The sequence below is a fragment of the Myotis yumanensis genome, unplaced genomic scaffold (genome assembly GCF_028538775.1).
Source record: "Myotis yumanensis isolate MYYU_CA2020_CCGP unplaced genomic scaffold, mMyoYum1.0.hap1 SCAF_1, whole genome shotgun sequence".
Taxonomy (NCBI): domain Eukaryota; kingdom Metazoa; phylum Chordata; class Mammalia; order Chiroptera; family Vespertilionidae; genus Myotis; species Myotis yumanensis.
Window position 1 is genome coordinate 132303632 of NW_027223752.1, and position 19264 is coordinate 132322895.

Genomic DNA, 19264 nt, shown 5'->3' on the forward strand with positions numbered 1-19264 from the left:
ACTCTCAATTAAGAAGGTGCGGTTGCATGGCAGTGTCACTGTGTTTTGTGCTGCCAGCTGTGGAATGACTGCTCCAAGCTGGGGAACAGCTTTGGGCCTCCTCATGCCTGCTAACGACCTGCATCAGAATGGGCTGCTTTCTTTGTCATTTTACTTAGTTTTCTTAGAGCCAGATTCAAGTTTTGTTCATAAAATCATGACGGTGATAAATGAAGGAGGCCCTATAAACCCTCAGAAGCATATAGATCATGGGCTAGGAATACAACAGCAGGTTTTGCCAATGGAAGGAAATACGTCAACTTCTAGGTTACAGATTTTTAAACATTTATTTGCTTAATGAAAAGGTGGCACAAGTGTATGTGGAAAACTCACAGGATACAAAAGTTAAAGGGTACAGCGGAAACCTAAAACTGGTCTCCAGCTAACAAAGCTCTGTCTTGGGGCAACTAAGGTTATCGTTCCTTATGTGTCCTCTGGCTTATCTTACAGTGAAGGAAAATGGCACACAGACCAGCAAATGATTAATTGAGCCACACCACTGGTTACTTGCTGTAACGAGACCACTGGACCAGGACCTGGCCTCCCCCAACCCTAACACATTCGTCCCCATCATCCATGGCTGTCCACAGGCCCCAGGCAAACTAGAGACATTCTTTTCTTAAAACACAAACTACAACGTTAATAAAGCAGAAGGCTGAGGAGAACCTTCAGACACAGTGCTTTCACTTGGATGAATGTTCAATGCAGGACACCGGAGATTAGCTCTGAAATAGATATATAGGGAATCCATTCCAATGGCCTCAGCTTATAGATGAGGAAGCTGAGGTTCTGACAAGGAAATAAATTTCCAGCACATTAATGCTGACAGGACCCGTTTGCATGAACTCCAAGCAGTGCTTCTGACTTTGTAGAGGCGGTCTGGGTTCTCTCTCCCTTGCCCCAATTATCATCTCTTGGTCTGCCTGGCTGCGTCAGGGCATTATGGCTAAGTTGGAATGGAAAATGCATGAGCTCACTGATTTTCAAAATGGTTTTACCTATAGGAACTTGCGAGGACACTCTGGCTAGAAGATTTGGCACGGAGTGTCTGGAAACCTTGAACTGAGACTAATGTTCAAAAGCAGTACCTCCCACTTGCTCCTGGAGAAAAGCCTTTCCCGCATGGTGAGTCCTTGATGGTGAGTCCTTGACTGGTCACTACTAAAAGGTGCACCAACTTAGTAATCCACACGTTAAACCTAAATGTTCATGTTAACTAATGTCACCTCAATAAAATTTAATGAAAAAAATAAAGAAAAAGAAAGGAAAAAAAAAAACAATGAAACAATAAATAAAAGGTGCACCTTTTATTTATAAAATAAAAGTGGGAAATGGGTTGCTAGGCATTTGGACATCTTTTGTCATGTTAGTAGAGCAAGTTATGGGCTTTGGAAAAAATAAAGCAATCATGAATCAAGCTTTGAGAAAAAGCTATGTAGTAACAAGTTTCCTCATATCTTTCTAATTTGGGTTGTATCCAGTGGTTCTCAACCTTTTGGCCCTTTAAATACAGTTCCTCATGTTGTGACCCAACCATAAAATTATTATCATTGCTACTTCATAACTGCAGTGTTGCTACTATTATGAATCGTAATGTAAATATCTGATATGCAGGATGGTCATAGGCGAACCCTGTGAAGGGTCGTTTGACCACCAATGGGGTCTCGACCTACAGGTTGAGAACCGCTGTATTAGACAGGGTGATTACAGAGAACAAGAGGAAGATTGACAGCAAGATGAAAGTTTGAGTACAGTCACCCTCCTCCCCTGCCCAGGCAAGACGAAGAGCTTCAAAATGTCCCTGCCTGTGCTACCTCTACAGTCCTTTATATTTTAAATCTAACAACCAACTTGGGAGGCAGAAATTCTCACCACTTTCATTCTAAAGGTGATTATAATGAAACTAATGGCCTGGTGCACAAAATTCATGCACATTAATAGGAGATTAATTAGAATAAATAATTTAATATTTCTATTTGCCCTTCCTCTATAATAGAAGTGTCAGAGATAAAAGAAAATTAGTAAAATGTATATGAAAGTCTTTCTCCTATCAGTGTCTGGGGTGCACTGTGGGACTGAGTCAAGTCCCCGCCTACCAAAATCACCGGAAACCCAGACCCAGACCCAGCCATCCCCACCACCATTGGGTGAGATCAAGACCCAGCTAGCCCCATCTTGGTCAAGCCCCACCATGTGCGGGGGTGGTGCAGCCTCAGGTCCCCTGGCCCAGCACCAGACCAGGGGGCGTGTCCTGAGGTCCCTTGGCCTGGCACCAGGGTGGGTGGCATGGCCTTAGGTACCACGTCATGCCCTGCCTGGTGGGAGGGCACAGCCTCAGGACCCCATAAAGCCCTGCCCGGTGGAGGGTGCAGCCTCAGGTCACCCAGCCAAGGGCAGGGGGAGCAGTTGGAGGTTTCCCAGCCCAGCACCTGGGCAAGGGGTGTACCTTAAGATCCCCTGTCAAGCCCCACTGGATGGGGGTGTGGGACCTCAGGTCCCCTGGCCCAGTGCCAGGGTGGGGGGCGCGGTCTGAGATCCCACACCCCAGAGCCGGGGTGGGGGGTGCAGCCTGAGGTCCCCCGTCATGCCCTGCGGGGCAGTGGGTATGGCCTGAGGTCCCCTGAGCTAGGGTGGGGGTCATGGCCTGAGGTTCCCTGTCAAGCCCCACTAGGCAGGGGGTGCAGCGTCAGGTCCCCTTCCCTGGACCAGCACCACACAGCCTCAGGTCCCTGCTGATTGCTCATTAAGGCTTCTTACAGGAACTCAGCCTCTGCTGTGAGGTCAGCCATTTTTTGATACGGAAACCCCACCTCCGCTTTGGGCACAGCCATCTTCATGATGGTCTGATGGTCAATTTGCATATTCCCTCTTTATTAGATAGGATGATAACATTGTAAGGTATTGTATCATTCCCTCTCTCATTTTCCTGTGTCTTGGGTATGTCTTGTAATGATCATTGAGGCAATAATTACAATGAGGTATGCTCAGCAGTTCTTGACCCTGGATATTATTTTTGCATTGTTCACTTAGTCAACAAATGCTTATTATGTGCCAGGGTATGTTCTAAGTATAGGTGACTTGAAGGTGAACAAGTGGTCTTCCTGCCTCCAATCTTGCCTGTGTTTATCCTTTCTTTCCAGTGTAGTCAGAGGGAGCCTCCTCTACAAAGTCCAAATCTGATTCTGTCACCATACTGACATTAATGTTCAGATTCAGTTAAAAATACTTCAGGCTTTTGGTTTCTGTTAATTTCTTAGCCTTCTTTCTATAACCTTCTCTCTCCACTCTTACACTGTAGTCATACTGCAGTCTCAGTTTTGTCAGCACATCCAACTTTTTTGTTTTGAGCTTCATTTATATAGTTCCTTCTGGTCGGAATACTCTCCACTCCACTTACCTCTCTACTCCCTCCAGATTTTTAGCAGGCAATCTTCCCAAATACCTTCAGCTGTCAAGTTAGATGTCACTGCTCCTGGGTGGCCTTTTCTGTGTTCTTTAAAGCCTACTCTAGTATATGTGTGCAGAGCACACTCTACTTCTCATTTCGTTGCATACATCATAATGTGTTGCATTTGTTTACCTCTCACAGCTCTTTTATAAGTTCTTTGAGATAAAAGACAATTGTGTTTTCAACACCTTGCCTATTCTTAAGATATACTTCTCTTATTTTCAGTTACAGTTTACATTTAATATTATTCTGTACTAGAAGCCCAGTGCACGAATTTGTGCACGGGTGCGGTCCAGCTGGCCAGGCCCCAATTGGGGTGGATCAGGGCTGGGCCTGTGGGGAGGAGGAGAAGGTGGGAGGGTGTCCAGCCGGACCACCCCGATCGGGGCCAGGACACATCCGGGAAGAGGCTGTGGGTGATTGGCTGGTGAGCCCCGCCCCCAATTGGGGTGGGGGTGCCAATTGGGGGTGGGGCCAGCAATGAGGTGGGGCTGCAGGAGGTTGGTTGTCTGGCCCCGCCCCTTATTGGGGTAGAGGGTGGCAATCAGGGGCAGGGCCAGCTGGGGAGAGGGGCTGCAGGGTGTGCGGTGTGGTGGGGGCCCATTGTGGGTGGGGCTGGCCAGGGGGAAGGGCTGCAGGAGGTTGGCCACCAGCCCCACCTCCTATTGGGGGGGGGGGGCAATCAGGCACATTGTGAGCCCATCGGGGGGGGGGGGGCTGCCAGGGAGGAAGGGCCACGAGAGTTCCCAGAACAGCCCTTTTGTTGGCCACAGAGGGCGTCATAGTGATCAGTTGTTCCGGTCATTATGGCGTCCTGGTCACTGAGTTTTTATACAGGTATAGATTACTTTGAGATGTACAGCATAGTGGTTAGAAAATCATGTAATTTACAGACTGGTTTCCCCAATATTTCAAGTACCTACATGGCCCTATACATAGTTATTACGATATTGATTAGTCCCTGTGCTATAATTTACATCCCTGTGACTATTCTCTAACTACCAATTTATACTTCTTAGTCCCTTCACCTTTTTCACCCAGTGCCCACAGCTTTCATCTCCTCTGTCAATTGACACTCTGTTGTCTGTATCTGTGAATCTGTTTCTATTTTTTTTCCTTATATTGTTCTTTAGATTTCATATGTAAGGGAAATCATACGGTATTTGTCTTTCTTTACCTGACTTATTTCACTAAGCATAATACCCCCTAGGTCTATTCATGCTGTCACAAAAGGTAAGATTTCTTTTTAATGGTCAAGTAGTATTCCATGTGCATATGTACCACAGCTTTATTTTTTCATTTTTTTTTTTTTATCCTCACCCAAGGACATGCTTAGAGAGAAAATGGGAGAGGGAGTGAGCAAGAGAAGGAGGGAAGGAAAGAGAAAGAGCATTGATGTTACAGGGAAAGATCAATTTGTTGCCTTCTGTATATGCTCCTACAAGGGATGGAGCCCACAACCTGGATATGAGCCCTGACCAGGAATCAAATGGGCAACCTTTAAGTGCAAGGGATGGTGCCCAATCACCTGAGCCCCACTGGCCAGGGCCCAACAATTCCATTTTATGGTATACACTAAAAGGACTTGAAATCTGGAACTCAAATGGTTATTGTACACCAAGGCTCATAGAAGCATTATTTACAATAATGTAGAGGCGGAAATAACATGAATGCCTATCAACAGAGGAATGGACAAACAACAGTTATATATAAATACAACAGAATATTATTCATTTTACAAAGGTAATGAAATTCTGATTCATGTTACAGTAGGTGAACCTTGAAAACATGGTAAGTATGAAGTAAGCCAGGGGGAAAAAAGGACAAATATGATTCCATTTCTATGGGATATCTACAGTGGACAAATTCAAAGAGATGGAAAGTTGAATAGAGATTACAAGGCACTGGATATAGGGAGAAATGAGAAGTTAGTGTTTAATTTGTGTAGAATATCTGTTAGTTATGATAAAAAGTTCTGGAAATGACAGTGGATGATGGTTACACAATATTGTGACTGTGCTTCATGCCACTGAATTATACATTTAAAAATGGTTAAAATAATACATTTTGTTAGGTATAGTTCACCACAATAAAAATAAATTAAATTGAAAAGCAAAACAAAGATAAGAAGGAACCAGGGAAACTAATGAACTAAATAAACTGATGGACAAATTAGATCCAGAGACACAGAAGCATGGAATAGTCTGAGGAATCTGAGGGAAGGTAGGGGTAGGATATGGGTGGGGAGACAGTAACCAGGGCAACTCATATGTATACATGCATAGCCCTGGGACACAGACAATAGTGTGATGAAGACCTGCAATGGACATATACAGGGTGGAGGTGCTTATTGGGGAAGAGGAGAGAGGGGGAGACAGCTGTAATACTTTCAACAATAAAGATACATTTTTTAAAAAGTAACCAGGGGAACCAGAAATCTTTACTATGACTGAAATAGGACCAAAGGCTCAGTTTATAGGGACTTGTTTTAAAAGAAACAAAGTTGAGATGTTAAATATCTTTATAAACAAAAGATTGAGGTAATATGTATATAAATTATATGTATGTAATATGAGAATGAATGGGTAATTTTTTTGTCTTTGGAAATGTTTGACATTTTCTAATTAATATTCAGTAGGCATGCAGAATCAAAGTAATTAGGCCTATGTTGCATTGAAAGGAATTAAAGGAAAGTGCTGAGATTATTTTGAGGCTATTTTATATTCTCCACTTGATTATTAGTTTCTCGAGAGTAGGAGCTGCCTTAACTCATGTATGTAGTTCTATTCCTTGCCACTTGGTAAAACCTGATCTGTTATTTGAATGAATGATTGTGGGCAGGATTAGCAAGGTTGTTTTTGTTTGGGGCCTAACTGCATTGCAATGTAGGTGTTAGCAGCAATGTCTCCAGTATGGCACTGGAACAAGAAAAATACAATAGGAGCTCAAAGCTATAAAGTTGGGGGTATGGGAGGAATGTAAAGGTGTATCCTATATGTTAAAGTTCAAAAAGAGTTTCACACTATTTTATCAGTTTGTATAGAGTACACTAAATCATTCTACAAATATTAGAATACAATATGTGAATTATTTTAAAATTAGGTATTAGATAGATCATGTTGCCTCCTTTAGTGGAGACCCCAGTGAGGTCATTAGCTGCTCCCTATTTCAGTGTGCTGTAATTTCTGGATTCTAAATTGTCATGCCTTTGCTCACCAAGGATCAATCACTATGGATTCCTAATGGATAGTGCTTTGTGCCTGCAAAGTTCACCAGCCTGTGCAGTTTAAAGTTGCAACTGTGGCCTTCTATAAGATGGTCTAACCAGGCAATTTCGGCATAAAAATGATCACTAAATGAAGTGCGAGACTATGAAAAGTCACAGGTCACATCATTAAATGTATCTGAGATAAGCATCATTATTCTCTGTTCATGTTACTTGGCAATACTATTTATGTTACTTTAATCTAATTCTAAATGTTATTGTAGATGTTTTCCTTTTATTCTATTTTTTAAATTCTTCATTGTTTAAAGAATTACATAAGTCTCCCTTTCCCCCCATTGACCTCTCCTTGGCCACCCCCACCCCCAGCATATGCCCTCACATGCCTACTGTTTGTGTCCATTGGTTATGCTCATATGCTTGCATAAAAGTCCTTTGGTTGCTCTCTTACCCCCTCACCCCCTGCCTTCCCTCATAGGTTGGACAGTCTGTTAAATCCTTCTATGACTCTGGTTCTATTTTTGTTCACCAGTTTATATTCATTATATTCCACAAATGAATGAGATCATGTGATATTTTTCTTTCTCTGAATATCTTATTTTGCTTAGCATAGTGCTCTCCAGTTCCATCCATGCTGTTGCCAATAGTAAGAATTCCTTCTTTTTTACTGCAGCCTAGTATTCCATAGTGTAGATGTACCACAGTTTTCTAATCCACTCATCTGCTGATGGGCACTTAGGCTGTTTCCAAATCTTAGCTATGGTAAATTGTGCTGCTATGAACATAAGGATGCATGTATCCTTTCTGATTATTGTTTCTGTTTTCTTGAGACATATTCCTAGAAGGGGGATCACTGGGTCAAATGGGAGTTCCATTTTTAATTTTTTGAGGAAACACCATACTGTGTCCATAGTGGCAGCACCAGTCTGCATTCCCACCAACAGTGTAAGAGGGGTCCTTTTTCTCCGCATCCTCTCCAGCATTTGTCGTTTCTTGATTTGTTGATGATAGCCATTCTGACAGGTGTGAGATGGTATCTCATTGCTCTTTAGATTTGCATCTCTCAGATGATTACTGACTTTGAGCATCTATATATATATATATATATATACTAGATGCCCAGTGCACAGTAATTTGTGCACTGGTGAGGGCGGGAGGGGGGTCCCTCAGCGCACCCTGTGCCTTCTCACAGTCTGGGACCCCTCGAGAGATAACCACCTGCTGGCTTAGGCCTGCTCCTCTGGTGGCCGATGGCACGCCCAATACCGCATTGTCTGCCCCATCTTCCCTGGGCGCAGATGGCAGTCCCGGATCCCGAGTTGGGTCAGGTGGCCAGTCAGATCGTGCTGCTTCCTGCTCCGCCCCACACACGACAGGCCCGGGTCCCATGCTGGGGCAGGCGGAGGCTCTGGATTGTGCTGCTGGGGCACTGTTGGCCCTGAATCTGTTTTACTGTACACCTGTGTTTGCATTTCACACCCTGTAGGACAGCAACTTTGAAGAATGCCCTCTTGCACTCCTATATATATATCCTATATAATAAAAGAGGAATATGCTAATTATCCCATATATACTAATTAGTTACGATAAGTCAGGTGCTTAATAGTCACGACCTGTCAGGCGCAGCCCGGGAGTGGCCCCCAGAGGAAGTGGCCACCATCAGGGGCGCCACTCAGTTCTGAGGCTACCCCGCTAGGAGTCACAAAGAGGCAAGCCTCACTGCCTGGCCTAGGCGCTGCTCCAGGCAGAAGTGGACATCGGCAGAGATGCAAGCAGGCACCCTGCATCCGGGCCGAAGGCCGTCCAGCTGAAAGAGTCACTGAAAACTCTGGTTAAATTCAATAGTTAAAATCGCTATGATCTGTAAGAGCTGACATCCTCAAACACTCAGGACCCTAAATCACACAAATTAATAGGAAACAATTGCATAATGCTTTGGCCTAATTGTACACACTTTAGTATTGTTTACAAATTATTCTACATCCTTCAAGTAAATTCAGCAGCTGACTGAGGAGAGAAGGTGCTGAGATGTGAAGGGCCCCGGCTCTGCTATCTTGAGTTTGTGGTTCCCAAGGAAAAAGCCAGAAGGGATGATAAACCCTCCTCAAACTCAGCCAGCGCCTATCTAAGCTGTGGCAAGCGGAGGCTTGGTTTAAATCGAGCCTTTCCAGCATGAATGACGCCAGCCCTCCATGGATCAGGCAGGTTCCCGTGGAGTGCAATCTCCAGGCATTACAAGGGGGCCCCAGTTTCATCCCTGGTGATTTCAGGGAAGTCGGGAAGAAAGAGAAAAGGCATCATGTGGGGCAGCTCTGGCGAGCAAGCGGAAGGAAACCATATCTGTCAGACACTCCCATGCTACCCCTTTCAACATGTAAGAAGAATCAAATAAACCAATACAAACACCCCTCCCTTCCCTGGAGAGATCTGGGACTGAGGGACGTCTTGCCCAGACATTGTGTACCTGCTTCCCACCCACTTTATCCAAATGGACAGGTTAGGGGGTTAAGGGGAGGAGGAGGAGCCCTGCAGGAAGGGGATACCCTTGAACTGCACCCCTGCCCTCCATCCAGGCCTGACCTCTGGAAGCACAGGGCCTGACCCCACCCCCAGCAGATTTTCATATCCCAGATCCTCTGGTACTTCCAGGCACTGGGCATTCCTGCATCCTTCTTCCCTGCCTCCTGGCCACTGACTCTCACTGTCTCCTAGCCCAGAAATACTCTTTCCTCACAACTTTCAGTCTTTATAGCCTAAATGCATGGTGGGTTTACTTGCTGCTCCACAGATTGTATTTGATAAGAACCCAGCAAAGTCGCTTAGCAACTGAGCTGCTCAGACTTCATCAGGGACAACGAATGACACACCTTACTTGGCTTTGGTAACAAAGCAATCTTATTCTTTCATTTTTTAAAGTATATTTTTATTGATTTCAGAGAGGAAGGGAGAGGAAGAGAGATAGAAACATCAATGATGAGAGAGAATCATTGATCAGCTGCTGCCTGCACGCATCCTACTGGGGATAAAGCCCGAAACCCAGGCATGTGCTCTTGACCAGAATCAAAGCTGGGACCTTTCAGTCCTCAGGCTGAAGCTCTAGCCACTGAGCCAAACCAGCTAGGGCAAGCAATCTTATGCTTAAAGACTTGATTTTTGTCATAAACAAGTGGATTTGAATCATAGCAAACCAATATACATTTTTTTAATGAAATGTCTCTTCATTTCTACTAATGCAATTCTACCTTGAAGTTTATGTTGTATAATCTATATTAATAAAACAGTAACATGCTAATTAGACCAGAAGTCTACCGGACATCTGCCCAGATGTCCTTCCGCCCAAAGCCAAGGTGGTGGGGGCCAAGGCAGCGGCACTTAGAGGCAACCAGGCCAGCAGGGGAGGGCTGTTAAGGGGCAATCAGGGCAGCAGGCAGATGAGCAGTTAGGAGCCACCAGTACCAGATTGTGAGAGGGATGTCTGACTGCCTGTTTAGGCCCAATCCCACAGGGGATCTCCTGAGGGGACCCTGATTGGAGAGGGTGCAGGTCGGGCTGAGGGACATCCCCCACCTGCCGTGCATGAATTCATGCATTGGGCCTCTAGTCTATATATAATGCTAAGTGACTGTCCATATGTCTGATGATTTTAATAATTTTCTTTCATCTCTGACACTTATAAAGACAGGGTGAATAGCAGTTCAATGTGCACTGATCCGTGCCCTGCACAACAGTGTTTTCATATTGGCCTTCTGTATGTTCTCTTTTGAAAAGTGTCTATTTAGGTCCTTTGCCCATTTTTTGATTGGATTGTTTATCTTTCTTTTATTAAGTTGTATGAGTTTCCTATAAATTTTGGAGATTAAATCCTTACCAGAGATAAAATTGGCAAATCTGTTTTGCCATGCAGTGGGCTTTCTTGTTCTTCTGTTGATGGTTTCTTTTGCTGTGCAGAAGCTTTTTTATTTGATGTAGTACCATTTGTTTATTTTCTCCTTAGTTTCCATTGCCCTCAGAGCTGTATTAGTAAAGATGTTGCTATGACTCAGATTCATCACTGGGTAATTGTAACCTTTAAGTGTAAAAAAAATATGGAATTTAGGAACTGCTACTTCTTCCATAGTACCTAGATTTCTACTTTAAATACAATTTGATCATTCCAAAGATATTTGCCAAATACTATTCTAGGTGTATGGGATATGTTGGTAAACAGAAGAGACAAAGAGCTCTGCAATTGTGGATCTTATATTGTAGTGAGGAGACACAGACAATACTTAATAACCATAGTATATAAGTAAATAATATAGATATTAGTAAGTTAAAAGGTCTATAAAAGCCACAAAGTTTAACAAAGTACAATTACGATATTATAGAAGTTGTTAAGGCTTGGTCTCATGGAGAAGATAAGATTTGACCAAAGGTCTGAAGGAGTTAAGAGTTTCCCTGAGGTAACTCTTCTAAGCAGCACAAACAGCCAGTGCCAAGGCTGTAAGTCAGGGGTATGCCTGGTATATTTAGGGAACACAGAGGCCCATGAGGCTGAAGGTAAGCGAGTAGGGAGAGAGGGAAGTTAAGTGAGCAGGGAGAGAGGAACTGGAGATGTGGCTGGAGTGGTAATAGGAATGTGAAGAGGTGGCAGATCTTATAGGGTCTTGTAGGCCATTTAAAAATCTTTAGCTTTTACTCATAGTGAAATTGAGGGTCCATTGTGGGATTCTGAGAAGAGGAGTAAACTTGATCTGCCTGATGTTTAAAAGTCTCACCTCCACTGAGCATAAACTGGCAGGAGCAAGGATGAGAGCAAGGAACGCATTAGAAAGCTTTGGGGATCAGCATATATTTTGAAGGTAGAACCAACAGAATCTCCTGACAGAATGGATGTGCAGTGTGAGGGAATGAGGAGTCAAACTTTTGGCCAAACACCTGGAATGATGTAATTGTCATCAATGTGGGGCTGTTGGGGGAGAGACAACAGAAATGCACTTTTGAATGTGGAGATGATGCATCAACTGGTAGTAAGTATTTGCTTATTATATATAAGGCTAAGGTAGTCAGGCTAAGTTAACTATTTAAGAAGATGCTATTATTATTCTCATTTTAAGAAATTGTGACCACAGAACCAGCTTAAACTGGTCCTATGCTGTTTCTAACCAGATTCGAAATGTTTAAATCTTGGATACACCACTTATAGGTAAACACCACTCAGGAGTAACACTTGTGCACCAAAATACCCATATGTTTAGAACCTGAACTCCAGAACCCTTTCTGAAGCAAAGTGTCTATTGTCCAGGATGATCTGGTGCTAAAGCCCCTTAAATCTTGCCCCTTGACCAGCGGGACAGATTTGGCGCTAGCCTCCTGTTTTTTTTTGGAAGTCAACTTGCAAATAAAAGCTCTTTCGTTTACCTCCTAGGTTAATTTTATTCCTAAGAATCTTAATTTTTTTGTTGCAATGGTAAATGGAATTTTTTGTTTAGTTTCTCTTTCTGTTTGTTTATTATCGGTGTATTAAAAAGCCACCGATTTTTCAGTGTTAATTTTGTATCCTGCTACATTTCTGAATTTATTTATTAAATCCAGCAATTTTTTGATGGAGTCTTTAGTATTTTCTAGTACAGTATTATGTCTTCTGAGAATAAGGAGAGTTTTACTTCCTCCTTTCCAATTTGGATGCTTTTTATATCTTCTTCTTGTCTGATCACGGTGCCTAGGACTTCCAGTACTATGTTGAATAAGAGTGGTGAAAGAGGACACCCCTGTATTGTTCCTGTTCTTAGGAGAAATGGTTTTCGTTTTTGCCCATTGAGTATGATGTTGGCAGTTAGTTTGTCATATATGCCTTTTATTTTGATGAGAAATGTCCCTCTATTCTTACTTTGCTGAAAATTTTTATCAAGAAAGGGTGTTGTATTTTGTCAAATGATCTTTCTGCACCAATTGATATGATTATGTGATTTTTGTCTCTTATTTTTTTATGTGCTGTATTACACATATTGATTTGTGAATATTGTACTATCCTTGCATCCCTAGAATAAATCCCACTCGGTCACGGTGTATGATCTTTCTAATGTAATGCTGAATCTGATTTGCTAGAATTTTGTTGAGGATTTTAGCATCTATGTTCATCAAGGATATTGGCCTTAGTTTTCTTTTTTTTTATCTGGTTTTGGTATTAGGGTAATGCTGGCTTCATAGAAAGAGCTTGGACATGTGCCTTCCTCGTGAATTTTTTTGAATAGTCTGAGGGGCATGAGTCTTAGTTCTTCTTTGGATGCTTGTTAGAACTCCCCTGTAAAGCTGTCCAGACCAGGGCTTTTGTTTGCTGGAAGATTTTTTATCATGCTTCAGTTTCTTCAGTAGTTATCAGTCTTTTCTGGTTTTTTATTCTTCTTGATTGAGTTTAGGAAGATTGCATTTTTCTTTTTTTTGAGTTCTATTAAATCTTTATTGTTCAGATTATTACATTTGTTCCTCTTTTTTTCCCCCATAACTCCCCTCCTTCAAGCTCCCACCCCACCCTCCACCCTCACTCCCCACCCACTGTCCTCATCCATAGGTGCAAAATTTTTGTCCAGTCTCTTCCCGCATCTCCCACTCCCCTTCCCCTCCCCCCGCCCCAAGAATAGTCAGTCCATTCCCTTTCTATGTCCCTGATTCTATTATAATCACCAGTTCATTCTGTACATCAGGTTATTTATTCACTTGATTCTTAGATTCATTTGTTGATAGATGCATATTTGTTGTTCATAATTTGTATCTTTACCTTTTTCTTCTTCTTCCTCTTCTTAAAGGATACCTGTCTCTCTGGCCCCTTGGGCCATTTTCCTCGTTTAGGGCCAGGAGGACCTTGGCCATCCAGGTGTTTAAACCTGCCAGTGGGTCCTTCAGATTGTCAAAAACCTCCTGGGCCACCTCAACCAACTTAGAGATTGATTTCCCCTCAAAGCCTTCTAACTTCTGTCATTTTTTCCTAATATTTGGGGCCGACTTGGAAACAAATGCAACATTGACAGCCCTCCGACTTTCCAGGGCATCAGGGTTAGGCCCCTGGACTGTCTCTGTCACCTTAGAGAGGTTTGTGGGTCTCCAAGCAGCAGCTCGGATGTCCCCTAATAGAGTCTGGCGATACCGATCGAGAGCCTCCTTTCCCCTGTCACTATAGGGGTTCCAGTTGGGTTGCCTGGAGGAAAACACAGCCTTTAATCTGTCTTTTATTTGTTCTCTCAGAATGGACTAAAGTAGCTTTATTTCCCTACAGGGTCTTATCTGTCACAGGACCTTATAGGGTCTGTAATTCCTGTAACAGAGGGCTAGTATTCACCACTTTATTAACCCCCTCTGTCCTAGACAGGCCTTCCCCAGTTTCCTACAGTTGAGGTTTTGTGCCACCCCTGACATGGCCATGGTCACACAAGCCTAAAAGACAGTATACAGGCTGAAACCGGTTTGGCTCAATGGATAGAGCGTCGGCCTGCGGACTGAAAGGTCCCAGGTTCGATTCCGGTCAAGGACATGTACCTGGGTTGAGGGCACATCCCCAGTAGGAGATGTGCAGGAGGCAGCTGATCGATGTTTCTCTCTCATCGATGTTTCTGACTCTCTATCTCTCTCCCTTCCTCTCTGTAAAAAATCAATAAAATATATTAAAAAAAAAAAAAGACAGTATACAGGTTGCTAACTGTCAACTGTCTCTCAATAGAGACCAAAATTTAATAGGTATTCTTCTTTCCCCACCTGGGCAACTGCCCTCTCAGCAGCTAGACACCATTTACTTTTTGGGTTCATTCCACATAGCCTTTTTCATGGACAGTTTACACGTAGGCCAGTTCTTCTTTCTAGCCACAAATACAGTTTGTCCAATTTCCTTAAAATGTATTCTGGCACAGGAGAAAGTTGTTTTGCTGTACATAGGTAGCTTAATCCCTATACAACTGGGCTTGGACCTCTGCCTAGCAAATTGCAGTCTATAAGTTCAATATGCAGACTCCGGTCCTCCTAACTCAACGAGGTTTCAGCTAGTCTCTGAGTCAGACTTCTCCTCTCTTGGAGAATTTCAAAGTCCTGATGGCTCCCAGGTCCAGGGAGAGTGCCTTTTTCTTAACTATGTTTATAGTTACAGGGCCCTGCTTTCCCTGTCTTCCCACCAGTCCCCTTTATGGCAGAGCAGTGACCAGGCCTCTTTGAAGGGAGTGTACTGAAAGAGGATATCAGCCCCTCCTCTTCCAGCAGGAACAGGTACTAAACCCTTTCAGTACATTTGCAAGCAGGGAGCTTTTACTAACTCTATCTGCAGCTTTTATAGATCTCAGCCTTATGGCTTAACTGCTGTAGCCTGCAAGCTAATGTCAGGTCTATTTTCTTGCTGCTGCTGCTGCTTCTTTTTTAGGGTCACTGCAGGCAGCTCAGGCATCCAGCCCCCCTTCTTTGATCATTCACTCCCTAATCTGGTCTGGAGCTGGGAATAGCTCCTAGGTCTGCCTTGCTTCCCCAGATCTAGGGCTGCCTGTCTAGCCCCAGATCTAGAGGGCCGGCCTGCAGTAGTGGCAACATAGGAACTGCAGGACTGGTGGATGTCATAAGGTCCTGCAAGTTCTCCCCCCGCCCCCCATACGCTGTCCCTGTCTAGTATGGGACGGACTGAAGGGGTTGAAGGACGACAAAGCCCCTCCTGTGGGTGGGTGCAGAGGGAAGACAATTGGCATCAGGGGAGGCAGGGGCTCCGGGTCGAGCTGGTGGCTTGGCCTGGGCCTGAGGCCCGGGCTCACCTGAATCCGGCGCCAGGGGACCACAGTGGGGGGGCGGCTAACGGGTTCTTCCTGCTCTCCCTGAAGGACGGGGGGAGCCTTTCCCTTCTGGGGCCAGGCCAAAAGAATTGTCTGTCTCTGTCCCAATTTTCCCTCGGGAGGCAAGCCCTCATTTACCGGGGCTTCTTGGACAATATGTCAACCTAAACTTGAATATAAGGAATTTGATTAGGATGCCCTGGGTGGCCGTGTATGACGTAATGGACCCAGTAGGCAGTGGTCAAAAGACCCTGCATCCGGCCACCTCTCCTGGAAAGTGGGCCACTCATTCACAGAATCACTGTAAATCAAAAGAATTAACATTATAAACTTTAAATCTACCCTAGAATTTCAGTTTAATACAGTAAATTACAACCTAGGGAAGAGCAGCTGATAGACAGAAATCTTTATTAACTAAGTGGGCTAATTCTCCTTAACAGTGAGCAAAAGACTCTGAGAAAAATAATTCTTGCAGTTGCCGAGAGGCTATTTGCAGACTGCTAAGGGACCAGCCCAAACGTTCAGCCAAGTATATCAACAGAAAGCAGAATAAATCAAAGTAGCTCTTACTTCACACAGACCAGTAATGATTTACACTTTTTTCCTCCTTCTCTGTAGTAAATTGGCTAGTCCCACACAAACAAACTTTGTCCCAACCCCATGATGATCGGTGATGAGAGACAGACAAGGGAGGGGATGACCTGTTTCCACAGATCCTCATGCAGATGCCCGCCTGGCCGCATCCCTTGGGAGCTTAGATTCGTCGTAGCTAAAGTGCACCCATATAAACCCCGGGCCTGGTCACCTCCACATGGGGGTGAGTCACCGTTATGCCATATGACGAATCACGGAACTGCAGGTTGGGGCCCACTCGGACTCCATAACCGTAGTTGTTGAGCCACATAAAGGAGAGGAGAGGGCAGGCCCCCTCCCTCCACACTCACACACTTTCACCAGACATTCACTCAGAGTTTAAACAATCCACACAATTCCTAACAATTTCCTAATTCCTGAGGGAGCTCTATAGATTCCCGGGAGGTGATCAAGCTCCCCTTCCACTCACCCGGAGTGGGCCTGACTGATCGGGGGTCGACAAAGATAACTGACCCTATCGCATTTGACAAAGACAAAGACAACAAAGAACAAAGACAAAATAAATCAGCCAAATGCAACCTAAGGTTGCCCGGAACCTGCAGCTTGCTCCTTGAAGTCCTGAAAATTTTCAAAAAACATTGCAGCAGGGTGTACACAGAAGCAGACAACTTTTTAACAATAAACAGCAAGACAAACATATACCAGACAGACAAACCCAGTGCAGCCTACAGCCACACAAACCAGGGACCCCGGCCACTGTCGTGGCCCCAGGTCAGGACCAGGAGTACCGCTGTGTCCAGCCCTCCATATAGGTCCTTCCGTGGGACGTCCCAATTCCCGTTTAACAACAGGTCCTTACCTCTCTTGAGAGTCCAGGTGGCTCGGTTTCCGAATTGAAAGTGTTGGGTGGACTGGAGGCCTCCTTGGTAGTCATTCTCCACAGGTGTGGGGTATCTCGCTGAGTGCCCGGCGACAAGTGGGGGAGAGCCTCCTGCCTTGAATAGGGGGTCCCTCTGCTCCCTGCTGTGGGAGAGCCTCCTGTCCTAAACAAGGGGTCCCTCTCCTCCCTGCCGGGAATCTCGCTGCAGGCCTCCAAATGTTATGGGTTGACTCAGCGAGATAGACCACCGACTCAGAATTTAAATTTAGGTGCCTTTATTAAGCCGGCCGGCTGACCACAGTCCCAGCACCCTGCCAAAGCAAAAGGCTGAACTGTGGTGTAGACTGCAAAAGTTACAGCATATTTATTTGCAAAAACTACAAAGTTACAAAGCCTTGTTTACGCAATTTGTTCCCGACACAGTATAGCATTATCACCTTCCTATCTATGTTTTCCGGGAACAGAGAGCACAGTATATTGAGGAGGGACCATGAGACCATATCTCAAGGCCTGACCTGATGTCAGTACCTTCCTATCTGTCTGTTCCAGGAACAGACAGCACAGCAGCCCAGTACACCTAACAGCAGAAAGACTGGAAATGACTGATCACTGTGACACACACTGACCATCAGGGGGAAGACGCTCAACACAGGAGCTGCCCTCTGGTGGTCAGTGCACTCCCACATGGGGGAGCTCTGCTCAGCCACAAGCCAGGCTGATGGCTGCCAGTACAGTGGTGGTGGTGGGAGCCTCTCCTGCCTCCTAAGCAGCGCTAAGGATGTCCGACTACAGCTTAGGTCTGCTCCCCGCTGGCCACTGGACATCCCCTGAGGGCTGCCAGGCTGCCAGAGGGATGTCTGATTGCCAGCTTAGGCCCAACCCCCTGGGGAGCAGGCCTAAGCCATCAGGTGTTCATCCCCCGAAGGGTCCCAGACTGCGAGAGGGCATAGACCGGGCTGAGGACCCCCCACCCCCGAGTGCACAAATTTTTGTGCACCGGGCCTCTAGTATGTATATATTGTGAAATGATTTATACAACAGCTAAGTTAACATTTATCATCTCAAGTAGTTACAATTTTAATTCTTGTCATGAAAACTCTCAAGTAACATCAATTTTTAACAGATTTGGCTGAGACTAAGGATTTTAAAAGATATCCATGAACACAATGAAATAACTAAGGTCCCTAAGCTACTATATCTGAGTTATTTCACAGGATTATGTTAGGGATCCAATGAGAAAAGTGATTTAGAAATTGCTTGTAAACAGAAAAGCACTACATAAGTGTTGTTTGTTATTACTGTGAGTTAATGCAACTGATGTTTGAGGGAACACAGCTCAGTTTATACTTTCGAATTAATCGTGTCATTTTATAAGTAAAGATCTTGGTTTGCAATTAACTTATTCCAATAAAGGTGTTATTACTTAAAATATTTGGGGGAATTTTTTGGAGGGGAATTTATTTCAACCTGGTTTTGAATATTGTTAGGGTTGAGATCTATTTGTCTTTTAGGCATAGATTTGGTTTTGGAGGCAGCCAAACATTATTCTGATACCAATTTGTTGAATAAATGGATGTTCAAATTAAGTAATACTGGGCTTTTTTCAAGAAAGGAAGTGCATGTGTTTGTGTTTATGTGTGTGTTATGTACATCGGAGGATGTGTAGTATAATAGGAAAAAGGGGAAGGGGTTTGAAAATTGCCTGTCAAGGCAAATTTAAAAATAATTTTACAAATTGTATTGAGGAATGACAGCATCACCAAAATAAATATATTGCCTCCCAAAGTAAATATGTTGAAAAAGTAACACATTTGATCTAGAAATTATGTTCATTGAAAAATCAGACTCACTTCTCTGTAGTTGCATTTCATTTGGGAACTCTTAACATTTTTACCATTCTCAACTGGGGCACTGGATGCCAAGTATAATACATTACATATACGTTAGGGTCTTGATATGTTTTCAATGAAATTAGGTATGTTTCTAAACTACCATGAGAAAAAGAAACCTCAAACTTCACTTAAAACACATAGCGAAAATTATGTTCCAAAATATAGCCATATAGTCAATATGGCTACACATAATTTAATACCTTTAATATCCTTTGTAATATTTTTTTAAACTTGCACCATTTAAGTTATGGCACATTTCCAGTTAAAACATTTCCAGTAAAACAGATAAAGATGGGGTATAAATTAATGCTGTGATTTTTGAGACTAATTTTTAAAAAATTCTATAGTCATTGTCCATAAAAGTACCAGAGAAATGTGACTCAGTATATACATACTTTTTCACTTGTTTTC